The sequence below is a fragment of the Equus quagga genome, chromosome 2, assembly GCF_021613505.1.
Source record: "Equus quagga isolate Etosha38 chromosome 2, UCLA_HA_Equagga_1.0, whole genome shotgun sequence".
Classification (NCBI taxonomy): domain Eukaryota; kingdom Metazoa; phylum Chordata; class Mammalia; order Perissodactyla; family Equidae; genus Equus; species Equus quagga.
In genome coordinates this window covers 151,564,749-151,580,909 of record NC_060268.1, presented here as the reverse complement: position 1 = coordinate 151,580,909, position 16,161 = coordinate 151,564,749, and the positions used below count along the sequence as shown (strand labels likewise).

The 16,161-nt window shown below is 44.5% G+C and overlaps 1 protein-coding gene across 36 annotated transcripts in view; it reads left to right on the top strand.

Moving 5' to 3' along the window:
• Positions 1-16,161, top strand: part of SORBS1 (sorbin and SH3 domain containing 1) — a 218,827-nt gene that overhangs the window by 32,648 nt on the left and 170,018 nt on the right. Inside the window, exon 1 of one of the 36 annotated variants that reach the window (XM_046652398.1) lies at positions 14,064-14,249. The exons of 34 other annotated variants lie outside the window; for them this stretch is intronic. The gene's annotated coding sequence lies outside the window, so the exon portion shown is untranslated. Of the gene's footprint in view, positions 1-14,063; positions 14,250-15,409; positions 15,434-16,161 lie in introns of those variants that run through there. One more of the 36 variants, XM_046652395.1, reaches the window with a different exon arrangement.

The window sequence follows — 16,161 nt, the reverse complement described above, 5'->3', positions numbered from 1 at the left end:
TGAATAAAATAGTACAGACTGCTTCTTTACAACCCAGCCAGGTTAGACCTTGTTTCTCTGTGCTTTTACATAGCAAGAGTTACTTTCAGAATGTTCAGGTGCAAAAAGCTTGAGATAATGGTTTGGGAGGTAGGTGACGTTATTAGGGGCATAGAGAAAATGTTTACATGCAGATTTCTCCCTTCCCACTTCCCTCACTTAAAAATCATGAAAAACAGACATTTACTGCCATCATTCCCCATGACATTTCTGGCATGTAGATTTCCCACCCCCAGCATTCATTTCCATTGGCCATATCTATACACAGAAGGGAGGGGCACGCAGAACTGGGGAGGGTCTTGCTGCATGTGCTGCAGGCATTCTGAGTCCTGTCTGATTCCTCTCCACCACCTGGGAGAAGAGCGTTGTTGGACCATCTTGGGTCCAGATTTTGGCTTTGTCTCTTGCCATGTGTCTGCAGACAAGTTCTTTGAGCTCAGCTTTCCCTTTCCATTCAGCTGGGATGCTAACATTGACCTCACAGTTGTAAGGATTGAACCGAGTAATGTATGTATGCACCAGCCTAATGCCTGATGTTCTCAAGACATCATAGCTGCTGTTACTCTTTATTACTGTTTGATTGTTAGCACCAGCTTTGTAAATTGGCTCATCTGTGTCCTATACGTGGTCGTGCAGACAGAACTCTGGGCCTGCATTCATTATCAGTACTTTGCACCTGTGATTCTGAATATTGACATGAAGTTGGTGGGGTGTAGGGTACTGGTGGGAGTTGTGGTCCAACAACATAAAATCACATTTGGTGAAATTGCACTTTACAGATTATTTTTTTTCATGAAAGTCTTTCAACAAGATCTCTGAAGGGTGGACTTCATGAAATGTCAGGTGCTGTGTGCCATTGCATGACGTTGATGAGGCTGTGTTAAAATGAGAGATGTGCAGATGTTAAGGGCTCAAGAAATATGTGTTGATTAACTAGAAAAACAAAAATGGAATAATCAACAACAAGAAAGAAAAAAAGGGAGAAAAGGAGTCCCCTCTGGGTTGGGTCTTGGGACTGTGTAATCTTCCTCATTCTTGTTTCTCTCTAACCTGTAACCACACTGGGACCTGGCTCTGAGCTTTCTGAGGACCAGGCAAACTTGTCCTTTTGAAGGTAGTGATGGGACTTCATACTTTTTCAGGGACAGCCTTCACTTTTTTAACACTCTAAGTTCCAGCAGAATCCCAGATTCAACCTTATTGGTGACCAGAAACAAGATAAAATTGGGGGAGGAAGTTCTGCCCTTAATTAGGAGGGCCCGAAGGGTGGGGAGATTGGCTCAGATGCCACTAAAGAAAGGACGGTGAAAGAGTTAACCAGTCTACATTTGTCGGCCTCTTAAAATGAAGGAGTCCTCTCTAAATTAGGGCTGACATATTCCTCAGTTACGCAGAGTGCCGAGCTCTCTCTGTATGCCATTCACCTCTGCCTGCTGTTAAATAGCAGCTGTATCTGAAGGCGTGGGGTGACCTTCAGTCTTTTTTCTCCATTCTTAACCTGTCATGGCCGTTTGGAGACTGGGAAGACAAGGGGTCTGGAAAAAGTGGGACCTTATCTCTGAGGTCTGGCAGACAATAGGTGTTTAGTAAATGCTCTCTGTCTTGTCATCCAGTGCAGGACCCATCTGTCATAATTGTACTGAATTCAGGGCGCAAATAGACCTGGAACCATCCTTTGTGTTTGTTTCTTTTTCATATCTGAACGGTAGAGGAGATGGTATTCAGAGTACTCAGGTTAATATACAAAAACCACTTTAAATATTTCCTTGTAGAAATGTCCATTTTTAACACAGTTTACAGAGAGTGAAAATCTGTTGGTCTCAGTTTAGCTGCTTTCCTCTGATTTGTAAAACCATAGCTTTAGATCTAATAGACTAGATCTATTCTCAGCCTTTCTGCAGGCTCTTCAGCCTCCCAGCATTTATTGCAAAATCCTGGTGGTTTTTTTCACACCTTTCAGTATGCGGGTGTAACATTTCCTTTATTTTTAAATAACTTACAATTTTTGTTTTGTACGTAAAGGTGTATTTTATTTCATTTGAAAGGGTTTGCCTAAGTATATTTAAACGTTTAAGAGCTCATTTCAGAAGCGAGAGATGTCTTCCGATTCTGTGTGGTATCTTAACTTGGTGGTGAGTCTACTCAACGTTTGTCAGTTTGCTTTTCTTATTTTGCCGGAAATTGGGTGCTGACGTAGTAGAATTGGTTTGTTGGGTGTGTTATGTCTCTGACGTTTGATGTTTAGGGGGAATTGTAGACTTCCATCCTGAACAGCCTTGGTGAGTAGGGCTGGGGGAGCAGACCACGGCTACCCAGGCAGCTTCAGGTGGGGGTAGTTTGACACTGGGCTTCCTCTTTAACCCCATTCTCTTCTCTTCATTTTTCCATATCCTGTATTTCCCTTGTTTCTCCCTACTTCCCTGCCCCTGAATTATTTTGTATATATTGTTAGACTTAGTGCAACTAGGCTTGTGGGGAAAAAAGGAGGGTGTTTTTTCCTTCACTCCCCCCTCTGCTCCTTCCCATAGTTCAGACTTTATTTTGATGAACGTTTTACAAAATGGCTTTGGCCCTTTCCCCATGCCTTGCCATACATGTAAAAGTCAGTATGAGTTTTGCACTGTGTGTGATGGCTCAGAGGTCAGCAACTTTCCCAAAAATGGATGTCAACTGTTTGTGACTCCTATTTTGGTGCTGGGGTTGACTGTGCTCACCCTTGGCAGGGACTGGCAGGAGGTGATGACTTGCCCAGGGGGCTGGGGGCAGCACCAGCTTGAGTGCTGCTAGAGCCTGGCCAGCACCAGACTCCTTGGCTCCTGCTGTGCCCGTTGCTGACTCCGCGTTTCGGCTATTGCATTTTGGCTTCTGAAATGTCGTTTGTGTTGGCCATTTAGTCTGTGCTGTTCCACGGCCTTTTCATGATAGGAATTATAGAACTTGAACATTTTTGACCTTGTAAGGCTTTGTAGAAGACGCTTTAAATTCCAGATCACTCTGTACAGAAGTGCAGGGGCTGAAGCCAAGGAGAGACTGTTGCTTGGACGGATGGCCTTGGCCTCTGAAGGCCATTCCTGCAGTTGATCTTGGGTATATGTTGAATACATCCCAGAGGGAGCTAGCGCTGCATAGAAGACTGCTGGTGGGCATGAGCCCAAGGAAAACTTGGGGATAGATGCCTCCTTCTTTCACAGCATATGGTATTTTTTCAATTTCCTAGGAAGGGAGGTTCGGGTTTAATTAAATGTATGGTAAGCAGTCTCCTTTTCCTAGTTGCTTATCCTTGGTTCCTTCCAAGCCAGTTTCAGGGGGACTAGTAGAAAAGTCAGTGGCCTCTGTCATTCCTTCCTTCCCCACAAGAAAGCTCAGAGTCTCCAGCTAACCTCCCCTTTGGGTGAGGGAGAGCTGAGCACCAGCGTAGCAGGGTCCTGAGTGAGGGCCAGGCAGATGTGATTTCATGATATGTTTTGACTGGCAGGCATTTTATGTGCTCAACAGCACTGGGTCTCCTCTCTTAACAGTCATTACGTTACAGTCCACCCTTTTACGTTGTGGGGGAGGAAGCCTCCCTGGGACTCACAGAGGCAAAATGACTTAACCTGGATCACATAGTAGTAGAAGAAATGGGATTAGAATTGTCTCCTTTCTGCAGTGTATTTTACAGCATTGCACTGCGTCACTGAGGCCTGTGTATCCTTCATAGTCTGGGGAGACTTATACTGCATCAGTGTGGGGATAGGTAGCTGAATATGGCTAAGAGCACACACTTTACAATCTGACTAATTTGGCTTCCAATTCTGGCTCTGCTACTTAATAAGTATGTGATCGTGAGTGTGTTCCTAGCTTCCTTGAATCTCAGTTTCCTCATCTGTAGAGTGGGAACCATGCCCACCTCCTTAGGTTCGGAGGATCAACTGGGACTGCTCCCTGGTATATATAGACACCCAGTAAATTGCAGCTGGCTGCATCGTTTTCCACACCTTGCTTCAGAGTTCAAGCCAGGGTGAGGCAGAATCTTCCCTCGTCTTTAACGGATATTGAGGTAGGGAGAACTGCAACAAATTCCAAACCTGCCTGGATTTCTGCAGTATCTTCACTTCATTCAGAACTTTCCCTGGAGCAGACTGAGGCCCTGGGGATATATGCCCCTTGGACGAGGGTGCCTGTGGGTTTAATAATCATCCTTTTTTTGGCCAAGTGATATGACAGAGGCAGATTGATTTTTATTGGGGCAGAAAAAGAGTCATGTGCTTCTCCAGGTAACCCTGAGTCCCAGACCTCTGACTTGTGAGTTATCTGCACTTAATGTGCAGGCACCTGCACATAACATCCTCTTCTCGTCACCCATCCCTGCCCAGCTGCCCTGGTATGACTCATTCTCCAAATATTTGGGCGCCTGTTGTGTTCCAGGCACAAGGTGAATTACCAGGGAAAGATACACTGGTGAACATAAACAGACCTGGGCCTTGACTCCATGGAGCTTATGGGGTTGCAGGGGAAGATAGACATTAAGCAAATAAGGGTAAAATTATAATCACTGTAAAACTATGAAGTAGTAGTTGGGAGTAAACGCTAGAGAGATATGACCCAGTCTGGGAGGCCAAGGAAGGTTCCCAAAGAAGCCATAATTGAGCTGAGAGCTGAAAGAAGGCCAAAGCAGGGAGAGGGGACAGGCAACCTGACCTTTTGTGCCACCACTGAGCCCGCCTCTCTCTTTCCTTCCCTGTAGTCTTTTAGGAGACGGTTAATCCTCCTGCAGTCACTCCTTTTGTAATTTCAAATGTATGCTTTTTCTTTTTTTTGAATTGCATAGTTTTTAGGGCAAAGGTATAGTATGGCTGCTACTTTAGGAGTTAATATAAACTGCAACCATTTGTTGAATGTCTCCTATGTGGCAGACACTGTACATACATTGTCTTTTAATCCTCTCAACAACCTGCAAGGTGAGAATTATGACTTCCAGGTGAAGAAACTGAGGCCAGAAAGGCTAAGTGCCTGGGGTTCTGGCTCATGTTTGTTAATAACAGGAAAGCTGGGGTTTGAACCTTTGGCTCACTGCCAAACCTACTGGTGTGCCCTTCTCCCTCTCGTTGTGCAGACAGACTCTTCTGGCTTGACCTGGGGATCCAATCACCATCTCCGAGTTGTATCCGTGGGAAAATGCAATCTGAGTTCTAACCCTCCAGCATGTAAATGAACTTTTGGTGCCTGGCCCATTTATCAATTGAGGATTGTTGTCTGTGTCAGGTCAGCATTGAGACTAAGTGGATCTGTCTTGCAGTGGTTTTAAAATCACTTTTCAGTTTAAATCCAGAATTAATGGAGGACGGTCTTAGAAATAGTCGCTTGAGCTAAGTAATAATGGGCCAGATAAAAAGGAATGTCAATTTCATTCCTGCTACCAGCAGTATCCCTGTGGGCCATGGGGAAAGAAATTGGTGTGGGCTGGTAACTTTTAATTACTTACAGTTAAGTCTCAGTGACTCTCCTGTGTCTTGTCATTGAGTGGGCTCTGGGTGGGGGTAACCTGTGTCAGTTACTTTATCTCTCTGAGCCTCAATCTCTTTACCTATAAAATGGGATGATAATGCTGCTTTATCTACCTCAGCGTTGCTATGAGATTCAAATGAATTATAGGACCTTAGGATTAGAAGAGTGTATCCCTAAGATAATATATTTGAAAGTGTTTTGTAGACCTATGTAAATAGATGCCACTTTTGTCAATTTACCATTATGGTTCATATTATTATTAGCATAATACACTGGTTCTCAAACTTTAGCTGTATCAGAATCACCTGGAGGGCTCATTAAGCTGCAGATTGCTGGGCTCCTGCAGACTTTCTGATTCAGTAGCTCTAGAGTGGGGCCAGAGGATTTATATTTCTAACATGTTCCCTCATGGTGCTGATGCTGCTGGGCTGGTGACCACACTTTGAGAACCTCTGGCATACACCACTTAGATGAGGAGCTGCTTGGCCTTGCCACTGCCTCAGGTGACAGAGGTGACAGAGAGTGACAGGTGAAACTCATTAACCCTCGGGCGATGGTCAGTGTAGATGTCAGTTCAAGGGCTATGTTGTAGCCCCAGCACCAAGCAGACATCACAGAGTTGAGTGGGCATTGGTGACCCTAGGTCAGTGGCTGTGAGGTCTGGAGTTGGGTGGAGGCAGCTTCACTGTTTGCTTGGATCCCTTAGGATGGCCTCTGGTAGTCCCCGCTTCTCAGGGCTATGGTGTGTAGGGCCAAAGGTACCTCTTGCAGGGTGCTTTGAGCAAAACTTGGACAGTCTCATCCACATTGATGAACTCTTTCATTCTTGAGACTGGCCCAGATCACCCAAACTCAAGCCCTCTTTGCCTCTTGTAAAGAAATCACCTCCAAGTTTGCAGTGGCGGGAGGGTCTCGTTGTGGAGCTAGGCGGCTCATCACCATATTCTCGCTTTCACCCTAAGAGATTTTCCACTAATTGCTTCAGCCACTTTCTTCCCTCTGTCCACTACGTGTGAACTTTCTGCTTAAATCTCTTTCCTAATTGAGGCACCTCATCTTTTCCTTAACTACCCTCATTTCAGAAGAGGACAGACTGAACAGGCTAGCAGCAATTCTCACACTTTGTGTTTTTAAACAAGCCACTCAGTATGATCCCCGGATACCCTGGCCACACCGTCAGAGATTTTGATTTCTCAGGTCTGGAGAGAGTCTACGGGTTCTGATGCAGGATCTCAGAACCACAATTAGGGAGATGACTAAAGAGAATTTGACTTGCTTTTCAGCCGGCCACCATGTGGTGGGCACCACTTTTATTCCAACCACCTGGGAGCCCCTGCTTGGACATCTCTCCTCTTTAGAGTCTGCAACCTTTGAGTCTATATTCCATACCTGAGAGACACAAAGCCCTGGGGCTGGGAGGGAAGGAGGTTTGCTTAATGGTTACTTTCTTGGTCAGCCAGCATATGACCTGGTCATTAGTTTCTCTGAGAAGAAGAAAGCCTCAGGGTTTCTGTTATGGCCTCTAAAGAGGTCTCTTACCTGGAGTATCTTCCATTGTATTCTGCTTACACAAACTCTCCTCCTGCCCCAAGGCCCAGTGCAAAGTCTGGGTCACCTTTGTAGCCCACGCTTGATCCATTCTCACAACTTGTGACTGATGATGGTTTTTCTGATTTTTCTTTTGCTTTGTATGACTGTCTGGTTAGCTTTCAGTGGGCTAATTTTAACTCTGGAATTATATTGTAAGTATTGTGGAAGTTATGTCTGCGTGGTGCTGGGCATACGATCAGCAGTGATAGGTTCACCATGATGTTTCTGGGCTGGGGTGACCACTGCTTGATCCTGCACAGATCTCAAAACCAGGCAAAAAGGGTCTAGAATGGGCTTGATCTCCACAGTGTCTCTTCGATGGAAACTCATTTTTAGTGCAAGCCCTTGAGGATCACCACCATCAAATAGTACTTCTAAGGCAGGGAGCCCCAGACAGGTCTGGGTCTTAACTGAAGCCCGAGGTTTTTAACCAAAAATAGACCAGAATCAGGAAGAGAGCTGGTCAGACAACTATTCCACTGCATCAGTGGTTGGCAGAGGCCTCTTGATACAACAGAGTTAGCTGGGCATCAGCCATGTGGATGACTCATAAGGCTAGTTGATTATGTGTATGAGTTTGTGTGTGAGAGAGACAGAGAGAAAAGGTCCTTACTTCAAACAGCATTCCTCCTGTGTCTCCCAAGGATATATTTTGTCCCGTTAAACATCTCTTTTTTTTTTTTCTTTCTACATAATAGTCCATGTTTGAGATTGTGGGAAAAAAATCAGGAAACAACCCAAGAACTCAATTTTCGAAAGGGCCTGGGCAACGTCTCAGCCCATTTGTAAATGGCTCTTTCTAGCGGGGATCCTTTCTGTGGTAGCATGCCAGATCCCTCCGGCAAGATTGCTGGTTGCTTTGCCCATTCTTTGCTCTCAGTCTAAAGTAACTTCTTAGTTCATTCTAGTCCTTTTTAATTTTCTTGGCCTGTTGCATTTGGGTAACTAAATTTAAAGCGAGAACATGGAATCAGTTCAGTACAACCACAGACCTAAAGACGGTTGGAGCCACGTGAGTCCTTCCTGGATGACCCTAGCTGGCCCACAGAGATCCTGCAGCTCCTTGCTGCAAGGGTCCTAAACCCGAGTGCCCTGGGTCTGAATTTAATCCTTTTCTCCCTGCCCTGTGCTGCCATTGCAGAGATCCTGGTTTCCCTCTGCTCCTCCACTTGGGCAAACCGAGGTGCGGCCAGTACAGAGAAAAGGGTTGCCAAGGCCAAGGCTGAAGGAACCGTTTAAGTTCAAGGAGACTGAAGAGGAAAGGGGTGTTGTTCGGATTGCATTTTAAATGGATTGGGAATAACACTGGCTGTGAAAATATTATCAAAAATCTGCAAAATCAACACTCTTTCTTCCTGGTAAACATGAAAGCTCGGCAGCTGCACCTCCCTCACACGTGTTTGACCAACTGCTGTTCAGGACATTGTGCCTCCCTCAGCAGCGTATGGGAGCTGATTGAAGCCAGGATTGGCATTCTAGCCCTTTCCTGGGTGGAACAGGGCGTTTCAGTACTCATAAAGCTATACTAGTTCAGGTTGTTGCTGAGCTTAAACCAAAGCATATACCCATCCATCTGGGGTTACACAGACCCTCTGATGTGGCTCCACGTCCCTGGTCAGGTTTTGCTGAGTCAAGACCCAGTGTGGGCAGAAGAGCTGCTCTTATTTAGTCAAAGGTGATTTCTTTTCCGCCAGAATCCTCACCCTCTTAATCATCCCATAACTTCTGTTATACAAGAGAATTTTGTTTATTTCAGAGAATCAGCCCACACACAGGTTTGAAGCAAGTCCAAAAGGAACATTTGCCACTGTATAAAAACTTGTCTAATCCTACTACTCTTTGATGAGAACTGGTCCATCCCTTCTATTCACCCCTCCACACCCCTTCCCCCAGTTGCCTACATCGTTTGTGGAAAAATTACTGTATGGGAATTTGCTGGTTTATTTCTCGGAACTGGAGCTATTGCCTGTCTTTGTTCAGGAAATACTTGGGGAAAGCAGAACTGCCTCATCTGCACTCCAGTTTCTTGTTTTAAATAGTTTTCATGTATCTTCACTAGGAGGTGGCTTGGGAACAGTTACCAGGAAGAATGCAGCGGTAATTAAGAACCAGTATGAGTTCCTGGAGTACAGGCCTGTCAAATGGATCATATTCCTTTTTTGACATAGACCCAGGGGTGTGTGGTAGACACAGTACCATGCATGTTGATCTTAGTGAGGCATCTAATGGGAAGAATGCCATTAGGAGCCTGTGGCTAAAATGGGAAGTGAAGGCTGGATGATAAGGCTGCAGGTGGATTCACTGCTGGCAGGATTACCAGATCAGATTTGTGTTCTCTACGTGGGAGGCCTCTTGTGGCCGACCTAGGATTGTGCCTGGGTCTGTCCTGGTCAATGCTTTTGACCAGACCCTTTGGAGCTGTAGAAGGCAGCTATGTGAAGTGCATAGATCTCTCAGGGCTGCCAGAGAGCTTGCACTTCAGTGTGTGATCAGGACCCAGAAAGCTGTTGAAAGATGTGTCCAGCATCTGGGTTACAAAAAAATCATATGTGTAGGATGGTGCGGGGAGGGTGGTGACCTGATTTTAAAAGAAGCTCTTGTGGAAAAAAGACCCAGGCGTTTTGGATTATCAGAAAAAGCGGCGGATCCTGCTTAGAGGGATGGAGGAATAGGTGGTTCTGTCGGCTCTGATAGTTTTAGGTTTGCCTTCTGGACCTATCGACTCCTCGACATGGGGTGGTGCTGGGCTGGGTGCCCCAGGAGCAGAGCTACTTGGCTTTGACGTTAGTCTTTCTCCCTGGCTTCTCCTCTGGGGACCTACCCCCTTGCCGACACAAGGCCTCTTCCATGTCTACACTGGCTTTTCCAGGTAGGGGATGGAAGTCTTCTTATTTCTGAGGGTTTCCTAGTTAGGCCCTAGGCCTGATTGTAGCTGCCTTTATTTAGGGGGGGAAAAAAAGCAACATGGGCTTTTAGAAAATGGATAAATGGAATACTTTGTATTCTAGTTTTAAACTTAAAGACAAACATCCAGTTCTGTTCTTTGAATGCAAAGGGTAATAAGAATATGACTTCAGTTCCCTATCGCATCAGGTTAAAGGTGGCAGGGAGAAGATATAGGTGTGTGAGAGAGGAATCAAACAGGAAATCAGAGTCGAGTGGGGAGGAAGGTTGTGACAGGTGATGAGGGGGATGGTGGAGCAAAGAGATTTGCGTAGGAAGAAACAAACAAGGCACACAGAGAGAGTCAGGAAACATCACAGTTGACGTGAAACCAATTTGCAGTAAGACCGCCTCTCCTTTGCTATAATTTAATGTTTAGGAATTCTGAGAAAATCACAACATCATTATCCAAAAAGGATTTTTATTGTTTTGTTTTTGTAAATGTACCGTGTAGTCGAATATGACAACCTGACATGCTTATCCTTTAATAGAATGAAACTTTGATGTTAACTTAGGATATAAGAAGCAAAGGCCCAATATATTTAATACTTTTCGAAGTAAAATATTCCTTCTCCCTCAAAACAAAAACCTTATGGTCATTAGATCAGTCCAAAGAGTTAAAGAAAATTCTCTTTTCATTGATACATGTATACACATATGCACATCTATGAAAAGAAAATACCTCTAGATTGTCCACTGGTATCTCTGGATGGTGATTTTAACTATTTTCCTTTTTTCCTCCCTTTTTTGGAGGTTTTTTTTTTTTTTAAGCAATGAACGGTATTACTTTAATCAGGAAAAAATTTATTAAAATATAATACTCTGGAAAATATGGAGAAACAATATTTGAATATTATCATTTACCTAAAGTATTATTTAATTTTTTCTACCTCAAGTTGTAAAATACATGCATCCGAGGTATCTTAGCCCTTTTCCCTGTTTTTTTTTTTTTTTAAATTTGTCGTCTTTATCAAAGTTACACATGCGTATAGTTTCAAGAATCAGATAGTGCTACAGGACCACAATCTCCTGCGCTCTCACCTCTATCCCCCGCTCCCCGTTGGCAGTCATTTAAAAACCTTAGCTGATTCTTTTGGTGTTTACTTCCACATTTTGGAGTAACTTGCATGTTCTGCTACTTTGGGACATTGTCTGTTGACTTCTTACTCTGTAAGATGAGGATTTAGCGCTCCTCCCACTCCTTGTACACCACCACTCCTTGTGTCTGGAGGAGGAAGAAGCCTGTGTGGCTGCTCTAAAAGTCATGAGTGTCATGCCTTATCCCAGAGGGACAAGGATGCCTTACCTGCTCAGCCTTTGACCTTTTGCAGTCTTGCCAATAAGACTTTACAAAAGTCTGTCTAAAATTCTAAGTTATAGGTTTGAATTGGGCTATGTGTTATTAGCTCCATGGACCAACCAAAACCAAGGGCCCATTGAAATCTTAATTGAATTAGGGTGTCTCCTGGAGGTTTTTTTTTGGATCAAATATCAAGGTTTTTTTAATCTTTTGCTATTATCATAAAAGTAGAGTGAGGAGAAAATACACCACCCTAGTTAATTGTGGGCTGTTGCTGGCTGGACTTGGTTATCTTGGGGGTCCTGGTAGGCACGCACCTTGAGCTCTCAGTTCAAGGACTCTCTCAAGGAGACAGCTTCTGTTAATATTTGACTGGTGATGTCCAGGGTTTGTGGGGCAGGCAGAGATTCCTGTGTCTTGGGCACCCAGAGGGATTTGTATGAAGTCCTAAAAGTGCCACTTTTTCCAGAAAATTTGCTCCAATGCAATCTTAGGGTAGGGCGCGTGAACTCTACTCCGAGCCTGAGAGTTTCACTTTGTTCCCAGAGCCACTCTGACCCCTCTAAATTCTTTGTCCAGTTCTAGAGGCCTTTCCTTTGGTCTTACCTGTTTCCTCTGGGCTCGTGAGTGACTCCCACCTCGCGTATCCTGTCCTTTGCCTCTATTTATGGTCCTTCTGAGTTCTGGAGAAGATTCCACTGGGACTTAGAGCGGAGATCTTCCTGTCCTTCTCATGAATGAGGAGTGAGGGAAGGCAATAGGGCAGTGCCTTCATCATCCGCTGCAAGAAACAAAGACTCTGAATCTTAAAGTTACAAGGGACTTTGGAAGCTGCATGGTTTGTAAAATTCTGCTTGCATACCTCCAGCTCTGAGGAGCTCCCTCCCTCAGGGAGCCACCCTTTCCACTGTTGGGTGGCAGTTCTCACTGGGAAGTTCTTTCTTGCTGGACTGACATCCTTGTCTGGGACTTCCGTCCACTAAACAGATGAGGGCAACCTTGAAGGTACAATTTGTCAAAACTAGTTAACAAATTACTCTTCCTATTACTTTGGCATAAATGATATTAAAAATGGTTTTAAGAGGCAGCCATAAAAGATGCTGGTAAAAACTCATGTATTCTAAGCACCCAGTGTGTTGCCAGAGACGTTCAGTTTTGTCTGTCTTTTTTATTATGATTTTGATTTATAGAAGTCTGATAGAATGGTATCAGTGACATGGGGAATAGTTACAGTATCTTTTGAAATCCTATCCTGGAACCCCAGCAGGAACTGACTCAGATTCATGCCAAGGAACACATCATAGGTTTTGGGTTTTTTAAAATGTGTTTTTAAAAATGCTTGTTTGAAATGCTAGACTTTTTGATACTTTAAAAGCATTGTTTTAGTGGATGGGGTTCTTCTTTGATCCTCTAAATTTAAACTTCATAGTTCAGGGGTGGTCAGAGTGAGCATCCTGCATTGTGAGTTTGAGACGCCTCTGAGAAGCAAGACCTGCACGTGCATGTGTCTGTCTGTGCATGTGTGTGTAGTTGTCTCCCTTTTGTCAACCAGTTCTAAACTTTTCTTGATTCTTACGGCTTTTACTGAATCTTCAGAAATGGTTGCTATCTTAGGAAAACTGTGTGATGTTATTCTTTAAATAAAAATGACTTGCCTTAGAGAAATTGGCAGCAATAAATCAATGTGTTAACACTGGCAGCTGGATTGTTGTGTTTCCTTTGAGACTTCCTTGTCTTCCCAGCTTTCTTTGATGAATGTGTATTACTTTTATATTAGAGAAAATTCTTTGGAAAACATGATTGCTTTCAAACTCATTCCTAGTCTGCCAGGGAGGTAACAAGGTGGAGAATACAGGAGGGAGAGCAGATTGGAACCTGGGGACGTTGGAGCCAGGGATGCCACGGGAACTGTTGTCCTCAGTCTTTTTACCATCAAAGATGCCTCTTTTATTTTTATACTTATTTTTCTTCTCAACTTCCCACGCTTTGAAAGATTTCATCTAAACCAACATTGTGTGTATTAAGCAGTAATTCCCCGATTGTTGATCAATCAAAGATAGACTAACTGCCTATTTGCTTTATGGAGTTGATGTTGTTCCCACTGAGGGTAAAGACGCGTAACATTTGAGTTGGTCCTTCTGTGAGGCACTCATCTATGTTCTCCACCTTCATTGCTACTTAAGTGGGACTTTCTGAGCTGAGGACCCAAGGTTGGGGTTCTGCAGTTAGAGTTCTCCTCTCTTTTGGGCCCAGGACCCTGTATTTCCTCTGGTTCTGATATTTCTCCCCACAAACCTGCCTTGATTTCGTTTTTAATGCAACATCTGAACAACCCCAACCAATAATACAGTAAGGGTTTCATGACTATGTTAACCTTTGTCTGCCTCATCCTTCATCATCATAATCCTCATAATGATAATAATAGTTGGCATTAGTTGAGTGAGCATTTATGGTGTGCCAATACTATGTTAAATGTCTACATAGATCTCCTTTGAGCCTCATAACTCCTCTGTGAAGGAAGGACTATTAATTAACCCCATATTTTATTGATGGGGAAGCTGAGGCTCAAAGAGGTTGAGTAGTTTGTCCAAGGTTGTGAGACCAAAGAAGAGCAAAGCCGGGATTTAAATTGCTTCCTATCTCTTACACCTTCTGTACCTTTTCTCTTTAATTTATTTCCTCCTTAACTGGCTCTTTCCAGACCAAGACCTGAACTTCAGAGCTTCTTCACATCCCAACATATCACCTTCTTGTGTACCTGGAGTTTGTTGACCCTCTTTTCACGGTTCCACAGCAGGAAGTGCAGGAAAGGTGGCCAGACAACTGGAACAGAGGGGCTGGGCCACAGTGCCAGAAGCTGCTCCTCCTGCACCCTGAGGGGCCAGGATAGGTAGGGTTTATTCCCAAGGGTGTGGAAACTGGAGGTGGGGTTTGGGTCTCTCCTTTCTAATTTCCCAGTTTTAGGGTGGGGCCTTAAGGGGTGCGAGGAGGTGTTTTCTAGGTACAGAAATGACTATTGAGTGCCTCCAGTGCAGTTTATCAGAATTCTTTGTATTCTGCTCTCCAGGAGTGGGGGGCATAGAAGCCTCAAATCCCTTTCTTCCAGAAAGGTGAGGAAGCTAGAGGAGGTACTTCTCTTCCCACAGGATGACCTCAGTTTCACTCTAAGGATAGCATGTAGAACAGGGATTCTTAATTTCTATTGGGCCATGGACCCCTTTGAGAATCTGATGAAAGCCTTGGACTCTTTCCCAGAAAAATTATAGTGATGATAACTAACATTTGTGTTGTAGGCATGGTGGTAAGCACTTACGTGTATTACCTCTTTTAATGCTCATCATAACCCTGTGAGGAGTAGGTACTGTGTTATCCCCATCCCACAGATGAGGAGACCGAGGCATTGAGATCTTAAGTGACTTGCCCATGGATTCACATGTAGAAAGTGGTAGAGTCTTTGCGTATGACTTCAGTTGACCCCAGGATCTAGAGTACCTCAGTTCTGGAGTACAAGCCACCACTCGGATTGCTTAAAGGTGGAAATTTGTACCTGTAGCAGGATCGCAGGTAGATGCCACTCCCTACAGCTGGTGATCACCCTGCTTGTTAAGGTGGTGGAGGAAGGAAAGGCTGCTCTTGCCCCTTTGCAGAATCCTCTCACATCCTCTTAGACCAGTTAGGAGCATCTGTGTAGGGTTTCTAAGTGTCCAAACTTTGCGGGGATCCCACACAGTTATCTAATTGACATTTAACGATAGGTGGGGTGTCAGACAATCTGAGCTTCTCTCCTGGTTCTGCCCTTCGAAGCTGTGTGACTCAGGAAGTCATTCAGACTCGCTGAGCCTGTCTTCTCTTCTGTAAACCAGGGAGGATGAACTCTGGCCTTCATTAGGATGGAGAGGGTCTCACCACCGTGGGAGGAAGGCGCTGTCCTTAATGTGTCTTCAGCATAGCCCATAAGCAGATGGCCTGCTTCAAGTACAGTGTTCACATTATTCTGTTATTAAGATTAATGGGCCCAGAAATTGACCTGTGACCACTGATCTTGCTTGACAACTACAGCTTTAGAAGCTTGCCGTGAGTATTTTCATAGATGAGATGAGTATTTTCATAATGAAGATCCTGGAATTGTTTGTACTCTTGCTCCTGTTTGCCTTTCTATTCCCTATCTGTCTGTCCAGGACCTCCACAGCAGATATCCTTAAAATCGTGAAGCCATGGAATGTCACTGCTAGGAAGGAACTCTGATCACTTATAGCCAGTGTTCTTATTTTTGGGGAGTGGAAATAGGCTCAGAGAGGATAGGAACTTGCCCAGGGCCACACAGCTAATTCGTGGCAGAGCCAGAACTTAGGTTATCATTCTGTCACTTGTGCCATGTAGCTGTCCCCTATCTCTCCTCTTGACTCCCTTCACAACCTGACACAACTCTTCATCACTTTTTACCTTGTCTGGCTCTTATCCCCTCTACTTGCTTTCTTGAAAGCAATCATGGGTCATTCTCATCATAGCTTCTCCGTCTCCCTCCTCACTGCCGCCTGCCGTGTGTGGTGAAGAAGGAACAAAGCCATTTGCATAAGCAGGGCCATCTCAGAAGTTCTTTCTGGTGCTTGCCCCACAGCTCCATATATTCAGATCATTTGGACTTCTCCAAGCACCAGGATGAATCTCTGCTATAGAGAGAGACCTGGAAATACCCCTCTCCATGTGCTGTTTTATCCCCATTAATGTGGTAATGGATGCATCCAGCCAATGTGTTATGAGAAACTTTTGGAAACCAAGGTGGGGTGGTTTATTAATGGCTG